The sequence below is a fragment of the Pelophylax lessonae genome (genome assembly GCF_965119305.1).
Source record: "Pelophylax lessonae genome assembly, chromosome: 2".
Classification (NCBI taxonomy): Eukaryota; Metazoa; Chordata; class Amphibia; order Anura; family Ranidae; genus Pelophylax; species Pelophylax lessonae.
The window spans coordinates 344,790,163-344,802,440 of NC_138769.1; the positions used below are offsets into that span (position 1 = coordinate 344,790,163).

At 42.0% G+C, this 12,278-nt stretch overlaps 1 protein-coding gene across 2 annotated transcripts in view; it reads left to right on the top strand.

Moving 5' to 3' along the window:
- ZC3H12A (zinc finger CCCH-type containing 12A) overlaps window positions 1–12,278 on the top strand; it is a 45,315-nt gene that overhangs the window by 4,035 nt on the left and 29,002 nt on the right. Inside the window, exon 1 of one of the 2 annotated variants that reach the window (XM_082248486.1) lies at window positions 6,774–6,886. The exons of the other annotated variant lie outside the window; for it this stretch is intronic. The gene's annotated coding sequence lies outside the window, so the exon portion shown is untranslated. Of the gene's footprint in view, window positions 1–6,773; window positions 6,887–12,278 lie in introns of those variants that run through there. 2 annotated transcript variants of the gene reach the window in all.

Sequence of the window (12,278 nt, forward strand, 5' to 3'; positions counted from 1 at the left end):
TAAAAGTGAAGATCTGTCCGTTCTACTATGTAGAACAGTGGATCTTTGCTTTTACACCAATAGGAATGTCCCTACACAGTTAGAAGCACGCCCCTAGGACACACTTAACCCCTCCCTGTCCAATAAAGTTAACCCCTTCCCTGCCAGTGTCATTTTTGCAGGAACAGTGCATATGTATAGCACTGATTACTGCAGTAATGTCACTGGTAACCCCAAAAGTGTCAAAAATGTCAGTCAAGGGTCCGATCTGTCCGCCGCAATGTCGCAGTACCGAAAAAAAAATCGCAGATCGCCGCCATTACGCGTTAAAAAAAAAAACACCAAAAATGACAAAAATCTTTCCCTTTGTTAGTAAACGCGATAACTTTTGTGCAAACCAATCAAAATACGCTTTTTGCGATTTTTTTTACCAAACATAGGTAGCATAAAACAAATTGGCCGAAAAATGTTAAAAAATTTTGATTTTTACTTTTTTTTTTGGGGAATTTCATATAAAAAAATGTGAAAAATATTGTTATTTTTGCAAAATTTACGCTCTTTTTTTGTTTATAGCGCGTGATCAAAAAATCGCACAGGTGATCAAATACCACCAAAAGAAAGCTCTGTTTGTGGGAAAAAAAGGACGTCAAATTCGTTTAGGTACAGCGTCGCACGACCGCGCAATTGTCCGTTAAAGTCACGCAGTAAAAAATCGCAAAAAAACCCCTGGTCCTTTAGCAGCCAAATCCTCCGGGGCTTAAGTGGATAATGGAATAAAAGTAGTCAAAAACAAAAGCGCTTGCGGGTTTAACTAACCATTTTTTTGTAGAATTCTCCTTTAAGAGGGTGTGACAGGGGGTGTGCCCTATGCCTACATACTTTTGTTAATAGGTGTCTCTCGTTCCCATCTCAAAAAAATGGGAGGTATGGTAAATCAACCCTTACGGATACTAAAGACAAAACTTTTTTTTATTTCATTTCTAGGAGCAAGGAACAATTAGAACTGCTGCCTGTGTCCCCCTGGGGGATACTACCCCTCACTTCCTGTCCTGGTGGCAGTGCCGGGACAAGGTCATCCAGCGCCCAGGGCAAGGATTCCAAACTGCGCCCCCCCCTCCCTTTAGGGTTAGGGTCAAGGCACCCCCCATCCCTTTAATAAACCATTGCGCCCAGGGCAACCGTCCCTCCTGCCCACCCCTTGTCCTGGGCCTGCCTGGTGGCACAACAGAAAGTGAGATGATATCTCTAAAGTGAGGGGAAATCCCCTTTTGGTTGTTAGCAGAACAGTTGTCCCATTTAGAGGATTTCTGTTTTGACCCTCGTTCCCAAAGGCGCGATTTGACAGGTCAAATCAATTTGCTGGTGTTCTATCAGAATACCTGTACCTATCGGATTCTGCTACTGGAAGTGATGTGCGGACTAGAACAACTTACTGTGCATGCGCCATGCATTCCGTCATGGCTGCTATGCGTTCCAATTGGTTTCCTAATGTGACAGAACACAAAGCAGAGGCGGACATCTTCTTACACCCACGCAAGTCTTGAATTTTACATTTGTTTTAGCAGTAAACTTTCCTTATATACAGAATCACAGTATTCCATTTGTATTATTATTGTATTCTAGTAACTATAGCGAGAAACCGGCAGGTAGAAGGTGGTGACGGCCATCTTGGTACACCCAGCACTGCTTAGCGACAAACTGAATATATAGTGAAACAGACTATGTCACTTGGTCGTGGTGAAATTGTCTATTTTAGTATATAAGGTGAGTTTACTGCTAAAATAAATGTAAAATTCAAGACTTGCGTGTGTGTAAGAAGACGTCCACCTCTGCTTCGTGTTTTGTCACATTAGGAAACCTATTGGAACGCATAGCGGCCATGTTGGAACGCATGGCGCATGCGCAGTAAGTTCTTCTTGTCTGAACGTCACTTCCGGTTGCAAAATCCCATAGGTAGCTGTATTCTGATAGAACACCGGCAATGGGAGCATCCCAATTGGTGCAACACCGACTTTGAAATTATGAAGTCGCATGATTTCAAAGTCCGTGTTCAGTGTGAACGAGGGCTTAGTGATAAATGGAACATTTTGGATTTCTCATCACTGTGAAGGGAATTTACTAAAACTGGAGCAGACAAAATCTGGAGCAGCTCTGCATAGTAAGCTGTTAGGTTCTAGTTTTTGTGATCAGCCACCAGGGGGAGCCACCGATGCGAATCACTAGATTCTCACCCAAAGTACCAAATGCACCCTTGTGTGCAAACAGAGGCTGTCAGATTCGTACCACTGGCTGGCGCAGCAACTCTTTGCATGAAACTGCTCATCTGAGTAGTTCCATGTGACTAGTTTCTGGCCGACACTGGATGCAGCGAGTCCAGGGTCAGCTTTTCTACCGAATTCTGCCAACACACAAGCTGGCTGCAGCTAATTAGCTAGTTTGTATGTGACCATAACACAGTGTTGCCATTGCGGCATACCATCAATTATATAGTGCAAGGGCCCGCCTGATTGGATGCCATGTGAAAGGAATGTTCAGGTCCCCATGGCATGCCACTATTCTAGTTTCTTGTAAATTTCCAGCCACAAACCTAGTTACTATTATAGTTTCATTGTAGCCTATTATAGTTTGTGATTTAATGTGCAGATAAGCCAACTTCTACAACATAGTGAGTTTCTAAAAATGTTGTAGGCTGCTAAAGGCTCCATACAGCGTTAGGCCACATCAAACATTTTTAAGCTGTAGTAGTTGGATTTGATTTTAGAAGAGAAAGGCTGCTAAACGCGGCTAAAACGTGCATTAACGCCAATACAAAACGCTTCTAAAAGCACGTTTTTACAGCTGCTTTTTCCTGGCGTCAGAACTGGCTTTGTAGCTCCTTTTTTCAAACGCCCTGTGTGCATGAGGCCTAAGGCTCCATTCACACCTGAGTGTGTCGTTTTCAGGCATTTTTTTGGGGCGTTTTTTAAGGTGTTTATTGCAGGTGTTTGGAGGCAGGCCTTGACATCTAACAAAAACGCTTGTAATCTGCCAAAAAAATAAGCTCATGTACTTTTTTGAGCTTCAGGCGTTTTGCTTCAGGTGACAAAATGCTCAGATCTGAACAGGGGCCATTGAAATGAATGGGATTTTGCTTGTTAGGCGTTTTGAGAATTCAGAGATAAGCGTTTTAAGAGAAAAACGCTCAGGTATGAACAGGGCATAAATGTTCAACTCTTCCTTTATTTTGTTTTTCTTTCATCTCACATTTATATAGGCTTGTAATTGCGTAGTAAATTTGAACAGCTCACACCGGTGCCTGTGAAGTTTGTTCCCTGCTAGAGCAGATATTATATTGATTATAGATTGGGCTCAATTGATCAACTTTCATCGCTAAACCTTTGGTTCACACTACTGCGACCTGAAAGTTGTGCCACGTAGGGTGCCACTTTGCCATGAGATTTGCTAGCGACTTAAGTACTACTTTGATGCGACTTTGTCTTGTGCAGGTATGCGGAGATAACACATACAGGAAGATGCCATGCACTGCCTAGCTAATCTTCTTATAATGTTGGATCCAAAGCACATTAATGTAGATGAGGATCCGACTTGGAGGCGACTTCCATTAAAGTCTATGGGCACAAGTCGGATAGAAGTCGCCTTGGAGTAGTACAGGAACCTTTACTAAAGTTGGAGCGACTTTAGTAGTGCTAATTAAGACCGCTCTCATTGACTAACATGGGATTTCATGTGTCATGCGACTTGAGGTCTCACAAGTTGGATCCCAAGTCATGGCAGTCTGAACCGAGCCTTAAAGCAGAGTTCCCCCTCCAAAAATTAAAAATCCGCAGCTGCACATACTGTAGCTGCTGACTTTTAATATTAGGATACTTACCTGTCCTGGAATCCATCGGCTGTCAGGTGCTGCCTCCGCCGTAGCCAGTAAGGCTTGCGGCTTCACGGAAATGGTAACTAGCCTGGAAGCAGAGGGAGGAGGAGGGGGCCGAACCCCTGACGTACGTCACCGCAGCGAGGTCCAACGAAAGTTGGGACAGGGTACAGTGGCGCTTTTTGGGGGGGCGCAAACAGAAAAATGTAATAGGCATTGCTTTGCGGCAAAAAACGCAGCAAAAAATTGCATGACTTTGAGGTCACAAAAGTTTGAAAGGGGCCTTCAGTAATCAAAGTATAGTGTGCCCCCTTCAATGCAGAGTGACCACAGCGTGCCCCCTTCAATGCAGAGTGACCACAGCGTGCCCTCCTACAGATGGATCAGCAAGAGGCACTTACCTGTGTCCTCCAAGGTGAAAGCTCCTCCTTCAGAGTTCATGGTGCCCTTCAAATGCAGCAGTGTCCAGTGCCGGGACAAGGGGTGGGCAGGAGGGACGGCTGCCCTGGGCACTGTGGTATCATGTGAGGTTTGGGGTATCCAGGGCCGGGACATGGGGTGGGCAGGAGGGGCCCTGGATGCCCTGGGCACTGTGATATCATGTGAGGTTTGGGGGCATCCAGTGCTGGGACGAGGGGTGGGCAGGAAGGGCGGCTGCCCTGGGCACTTTGGCCAAATCCCCCACCCCTCTCCATAGCAGCAATGTGTCCGGTGCCCCGCTGGCATTAAAGGTACACTTTTTTTTTCCATGCAGGTGTTACGGTGACTAGCCTTGGTGGGGGGCGGCGCCCCTGCGCCCCCTATTGACCAGCCGCCTCCGACGATCACCGCTGAGCAGGCAGATGACCGCTCCGTCTCCGCTCTGTGTGCAGTGACGGAGCTGTCAGATTCCCACTCTTCTCTATGGGGAGATGGGATGAAATGGACCACCTGTCTGTTTTCATCCGATCCTATCCGATCCGATCCTCCAGATGGATGGAAAATAGGGTTTCCATCCGTCCGGATTTCACGGACAGGATTGGATAGCAGCGGGTGTCAGCAGAGATGTATCCGCTGACTTTCTACCGAAGTTTTGATAATGCCCAGTGTGCATGAGGCCTTAGGGTCCTTTCACACGTAACGGAGTCCGTTCTGCTCAGCGGGGGATCCCCACTGTCCTCTATGGGGAGATCGGATGAGATCCGATCCGCCTGACGGATGGAAAATAGGGTTTCCATCCATCTGGATTTCACAGACAGGATCGGATTGGAGAGCAGCGGGTGTCAGTGGAGATGTCTCCGCTGACAACTGCTGCCCCATAGGGATGCATGGAGCATCCAATCCGGTCCACCTAAATAACTGACAGGCGGATCGGATCAGATCGCCCGGATCGCCCGTTTGAAAGGGGCCTTATACACCTTTAGTGCCGGTTCATATTTGTGCGATCACAGAGATCGCATGTAATTCGGAGCGCACTGCTCTTAAAAATTACATGCGATCTCAGTGCTGTGCAAATTCAGCCATACAGTTTGCATGACTGAATTCGCACCGCAATCACACCTAACTCGCACAGGACCCTTTTTTTTTGGTCGGCAGTAGAATCGGATGCGATATGAGATCTGATCTGGAGGTGTCGTTAACTTTTAATGGACACCCCCAGCATATCGCATATGGCAGTGTGAACTGCCAGGGGTGTGGATGCGATTCAAGAACATGCTGCATATTCGCAGCGTTCCCGCATCACACAAATGTGAACCGGCACTCATCTTCACTAGTAGGCCTCATGCACACTGGGCATTTTTACAGCTGCTGTTTTTGGCGTCAGACGTTTTTTTCTGCAGTCAGTAAACTCCCCAGCATGTTATCCTATGTGTCCATGCACACATAGACTGTTATCAGCGGTTTTTGGCAGAGGCGTTTTCTGGCTGGAAATAAACCTCAGAATTAGAGGGTTTTAAGAGGCGTTTTTCAGCTGTAAAAATGCTCTAACGCTAATAAAAGCTTAAAAACGCTGAAAAAAACGCAGCTATTCTGTGCTTATCAACGTTTCTGAGCTATAAGCTTTTTTTGGGAGTATAGTTTTGCTAAAAAAAAACTAAAAATTGTTACAGCTGAAAAAAGCTAAAAAAAAACGCTGAAAACGCAGCTATTCTGTGCTTATCAACATTTTTGAGCTATAAGCTTTTTTGGAAGTACAGTTTTGCTAAAAAAAAAAAAGCCAGAAAACGTCACAGCTGAAAAAAGCTAAAAAATTGCCGAAAAACGCAGCTATTCTGCGTTTATCAACATTTTTGAGCTATAAGCTTTGTTGGGAGTATAGTTTTGTTAAAAAAAGCTAAAAATTGTTACAGCTTTAAAAAGCTTAAAAAATGCTGAAAAACGCAGCTATTCTGCGCTTATCAACGTTTTTGAGCTATAAGCTTTTTTGGGAGTATAGTTTTGCTAAAAAAAAAGCTAAAAAATGTAACAGCTGAAAAAAGCTAAAAAAAAACGCTGAAAAACGCTACTGCAAAAAAGCTGAAAAATGCCTTTTTACAGGTACAGCTTTCTACTGAGGCTTTGATAATGTCTAGCATGCATGAGGTCGTATAATCGAGAATTCTGCTTGTTCCATGTAACTCCTTTACTAGCTTTCCATGTGAAGCCCACTTGTACAGCAGACTTATTTAGCTCTACTACTTTCTTGATGTTTGTATTTTATTTTACACTTTGAAAAAATATTCAATAAAAATGATTGAAACAAAAAAAAAATCAGATTAGTATAGGAGGGTGCAGTTCCTGAACTTGCATGCAGTTCTTTATTTGACTATGTTTACCAAGTGACAATCAACAGCAGCAGATTGTATCACTAACAAGTTCACAATTTGCAGTAAATGTTGCTTTAAATCACCGGATCTGCCTTTGTCATTACCACCCACATGTACACGCCCGACTGACTATACTGTAGCTTCCTGTTACATAAAAACACAGAAGAAAAATGTCACAGGCAGGCCTTCGCTGCAAGTCTGAGCCTGGAAACTTCAGCCGTTCCATTTTACTTGTCTGTGCGGCCCCGATCATCTGGTAAGAAAGACGTTTCTTCTGCGCTAACTTCTCTAATGTCATCAGTAGCTGTCACGCAATCGCTAGGCAAAACACAAAAAAAAAAAACAATATCATCGCAACATGTCACGCTTGCCTTTTCTTTCATAAGTTTTCGGCCATTTTTAAGTTTTCTTTTTATTGTTGATATATAGCCGGAGAAACTATCCATATTTATGATTTGAGATGTTTTATTGTATATGTTTTTATTAGGTGCTTTTGTGTTTGTTTTGACTCCTACCCGTCACACTAAGCATTTTATACATGTGACAGTTTGCTGTGATCCTTTTTTTTTTTTAAACTGACCTGGTAAAACAAGATTTACAATTACGTAAAACACGTATCTTATGCAATATGTACTTTTACATAGGTTCATTTTTTAGAGAAGTGTTTTATTATACTGTGGGGGAGATTTACTAAAAACTGGAGCACTCAGAATCTGGTGCAGCTGTGCATGGTAGCCAATCAGCTTCTAACTTTAACATGTTTACTTGCCGACTGCCTAACTGGGAATGTACGTCATGATTTGGACGTTAAAGCAGTGTTCCAACTGTGGAAAAAAAAAATTAAAAGTCAGCAGCTACATATACTGATTTATATATATATAAAAAAAAAAATATATATATATATATATATATATATATATATATATATATTATATATCATGATATATCATATATAAAAATCATAATATATCATATATATTATATATAATATATATATAATAATATATAGAATACAAAAGGACCAAGCTGATACATATGGAATACAAGTATATCTCAGTCCCAAAAATGTACATAAAGACAGAAACTAGAAGCCCACAGGACTTTAAAGAGACACGCAACATGCATTAAAAAATACATCAATTTATTACATGAAAGAATACATATACAAATAGAGCATGAGAAAATCTTACAATGTCAATGATATTCATTAAAAAAAAAAAAAAATAGAATATTTGCACATACAAAATATAACTGCAACTATTTCTGACATTCTGATACTCTAATTATCAATCTGTGCTGTATCGATCACAACGCGTTTCGTGAAATCAGTAGTTTGCTTCATCAGGAGAAACACAGATATGAGTAGTTGATGCCATAGTTAGAATCTTCTCATATATCACTAAATATTTCTCTACGTCCACACGACTGTTCCAATAGATAACATGACATAATATAAAAGAAAAGAAAGATCCTTCCTCCTCTGGGGAGTGCGATTCTTCCCACTGGGAGTTGGGGAGAGAAGGCGAGTCAAGCCACGGATAAGCAGACGATGCCTCAAGATATCTACGCCAGATAACGGACTCCTAGGACTATAATTCCCTGGAGCATAGAGTAATCTATCATGGATGGCCACACCGAGAACAGTCGTATGGACAGAGAGAAATATTTGAGATCGATACAGCACAGATTGATAATGATAGAGTATCAGTATGTCAGAAATAGTTGAAGTTTTGTATGTACAAATATTCTATTTTTTATTGATGAATATCATTGACATTGTTAGGATTTTCTCATGCTCTATTTTTATATGTATTTTTTCATGTAATAAATTTATGTATTTTTAATGCATGTTGTGTGTCTCTTTAAAGTCCCTTGGGCCTCTGGTTTCTGTCTTTTAATAAATAGACACTTACCTGTCCAGGGAGCCCGTGATGTCAACACCCCAGCCGCCACCATTCACTCTAAGGGAAACCAGCAATGAAGCCTTTCGGCTTCATAGCCGGTTCCTTACTGCACATGTGTGAAGCACGCTACGCATTCTCATTGGCTCTGGCAGCGGAAGAAGGAGAAAGGGAACGGAACTTCCAAGGAATGGTGCCGCAGTGCTGTCTCCCAGGAGTGGGGAAGGGTACCTGTCGAAAACCCGATTCCCCCCCGAAAGGTGCCAAATGTGGGGGAGGACGCAGATGACTGGAAGTTCCACTTTTGGGTTGAACTCCACTTTAAATACTGTTCTTATGGCTGCAACTAGCTGCCATAACCCCGCTATTGTTTTTTCCCTTAGGGGGCCCGCTTTCAGATAAAAGTGGTCCCAGCAGCGGATTTGTCTCGAGATCACTTCTATAGGCGGCGGGAGAGGTGCTTCCTCCCGCCGCTCCCCGTTCCATTGTGAGTTTACTGGAGCCGTCAGAATAAAAGTGATCAAAAATAAATACATTTAAGGGATAGTGTATAAATATAAAATAAAAGGTAAAATAAATAAGAAAAAAAAAAATTTAAACGCCCCATCCCTCCGAGCTCGAGTGCAGAAGCGAACGCATATGTAAGTTGCGCCCGCATATGTAAATGGTGTTCAAACCACACATGTGAGGTATTGCTGCGACCGTTAGAATGAGAGCAATAGTTTTAGCGCAAGACCTTCTCTGTATCTCTAAATAGGTAACCTGTATGAATTTTTTAAAGCGTCGCCTGTGTAGATTTTTAAGTACCGCAGTTTGTTGCCCATTCCACGAGTGTGCGCAGTTTGAAAGCGTGACGTGTTAGGTATCTATTTACTTTGCATAACATCATCTTTCACATTATACAAAAAAATTGAGTTAACTTTACTTTTTTAATTGAGAAGAGTTCACTTTACTCCCTCTCCCATAGTAAAAGCAGGAATAGAAAAGAAATCCTTCTAAAATAGTGGAATCCCTGGTTGTCACCAGAGATAGTGTCCCTAATGGAGGATAACCCCTCTCTTCCTGGTGAAAGCCTAAAATTTGGGATTTCATTTTCAGCGATAACGGTCACCAAGAAAAATAGAGAGGGTGCACCTCCTTTTGGGGGTACTGACAGGTGTCCTAATCCCCTACACTTTATCCAAAACTAAAAAAAAAAGTTGCCTTTAGTTAAACTTTGTTTCACAATGTTGCAAAGCTGTTAAACATTCTTTCTTTTGCAATTTGTGGGCTAAATTTGGTTTATAATATAAAATGAAAAAATTCAAGAACAGTAATAGGCAACATGAAACCACAGCCCCTCTTTCTTGTAACGTAATGCCCCTTTATAGTGCTCCATGTTAAGATGGAACTCATGACAATTTTTTTTTTAGTTCTGGATGGAGCATTGAAAGGTTTCAACCGTTTGTCAGGTTTTGAAAGTGGGATTTCTCTGCACTTCCTGTCCCAAGAGGCACAACAGAAAGTAAGCGAAAGTCTGCTTGAAACAAAGGGAATCCCACCTGATGCATTGATATAAAGAGCAGTTCCTGCCGACGTGGCACATATATTCGACCTCTTGGTGCATGGGCTTTAACGCCGCATATGTATTTATTGGTTGAGCCAGATGGACTTGTGTCTTTTTTTTAAGCTGATTAACTATGTAACCAGTTTTCTGTGCAGAGAGCATGCATCATGCATGGTCCCAGCACAGTCACCAGTGGGGATCGGAAAGCTCTTGATGCATACTTGTGCCACATGACCCGAATGCCCACCTCTGCCTCCCAGCATTTGGAAGCTGGTAAGGGGCTGGGAAGCGGTGGCGGGAAGAGGTTAAAAGTTATTCCCTTTACTTCTGTTCCGATAGCAACCACCTCACTATCCAGTTAAATTGGTTACCATGAATAGTTAATTTAGATCCCCCCAACAGTGACAAAGACAGCAACAAAAACCAGACAGAGATTCTCACCTATTTCTACTCTGTCCAAAAGTAGAAGAAAACCTTATGAATGGAGTTCTATTGTGCGGCTAGTTTACACCACAATTTCTGCATTCTGGATGCGTTTCTGCATGCATGTTTTTGATGTGTTCCGGTGTGTTTTTTGATGCATTCTGATGCAGTTTTCCCCTCCTTTTTTATCTTCATCTCAATTGATTACATATGCATTTTGCCACGTTCCAGATGCCTTCCATATAGAAAAAATGTTCTAATTTTGTTGACTGCACTGGAACTCACCGCACTGGTATGAACTAAGGCCATCGAAATCTATTTTACCATTGTCCATGCATTTTTGATGCCGAATAAAAACGCACTGGACTGTATCTGGTATGAATTAGCCCTAAGACCGGTAATAAAATATACTACTTAAAGGAGTAGGGTTATAACCCCTGTCAGATTTTTTTTCTCCATCTGTGTCTGATTGCCAAGTTTTACTTCACTTCCTGTCCCATAGCTTAACAGGAAGTGAGAGGAAATCCCTGTAAATTAAGGGAATCTCTGGGGACCCCCAGATCACCAAAACTAGTATCCCCATTGGAAGATTTCTCCTTCTATTCTACTTTTCTTTTACTTTCACTTTCAATAATAATGGTAAATGGGCCAAATAGAGAGGGTGAATCTTCTTAATAGGGGAACAGACAGCAATAAAAACCTGACAGGTGTTCTAATCCCTCTCCACTCTATCCAAAACCAAAAAAGTTTTGCCTTTAGTTATACTCTAATCCCTGAAATTTGGTGTCTTCTTAACAGTTAGAATACCAGTTATAAGGTAAAGTGCTGCTTGTACATAATATCCCACCTTTCCTAATCAGTTTTTATGTATCTCCATAGAGTTATATGTGGCCCTCTTGTGTTACGGAAATCTCTCTATTTAGGCCTCTAAAAATACAGTATATGTCCACAATATGCTGTGATGCACAGCCTCTTCTTTGAAGTTCGAACCAGAAATTGCCATCCGCCATTTTTGTTTGACCAAGGTCATTATCTGCCACTTGAGATCAGATGGTCTAACCTCGCTCTCTGCCTGATATGTTATGTACTACGGTAGTACTACAGATGTAGATGGTCACTGTTGGACTAAGACAAGAAGGTGACTTGGAAGCACATCCCCTGCTGCTGTTTTGACATTACACTGTGGTCAGCTTCTCTACTCCCGATTTTCTTTCTTTGGTTCCAAGAGCCATGGACCTATCCTGCAATACTTATAGTCTGTCATTTTAAAGTCTAGAGATTGTTTTCTGTCTAGTAACAAAAAGTCTTGTGGTGACGTATTTCACAATGTTCAGCCTGTCTTACCTAATTGTGTTACAAACGTTATAGCTTCAATATTGAGCCATATAACCATTAAGAAAAGCAGAAGTCAAACCACATTGATAGGAAATTGAAACTTGAAAACTATAAATAATGTACACACATCATCATGTCAGTAGATTAATTTGATTGAGAAATACTGACATTAGAAGAGTAATGCTGAAATCCAGAAAACACAAACGTTCTTTGCAGTGGGCCTGAATTGCAAAGGTTAACTGCTTGTCTATGTCTAGAGGACCAGGTACAGCAGTTTTATGTACAATCCTTCATTCTCATAGGCTCTTCCATGCTGCTAGACTCTTCCTGCAGCCTCTTCCAATATACTCCCATGGTCTAAGGTCCTCCAAGGTCATCAAGACCTAGGGTCCTGTAGGGACCATAGCCTTGCATTGGAAATGTGGACGCCAAGGGACAGTCCA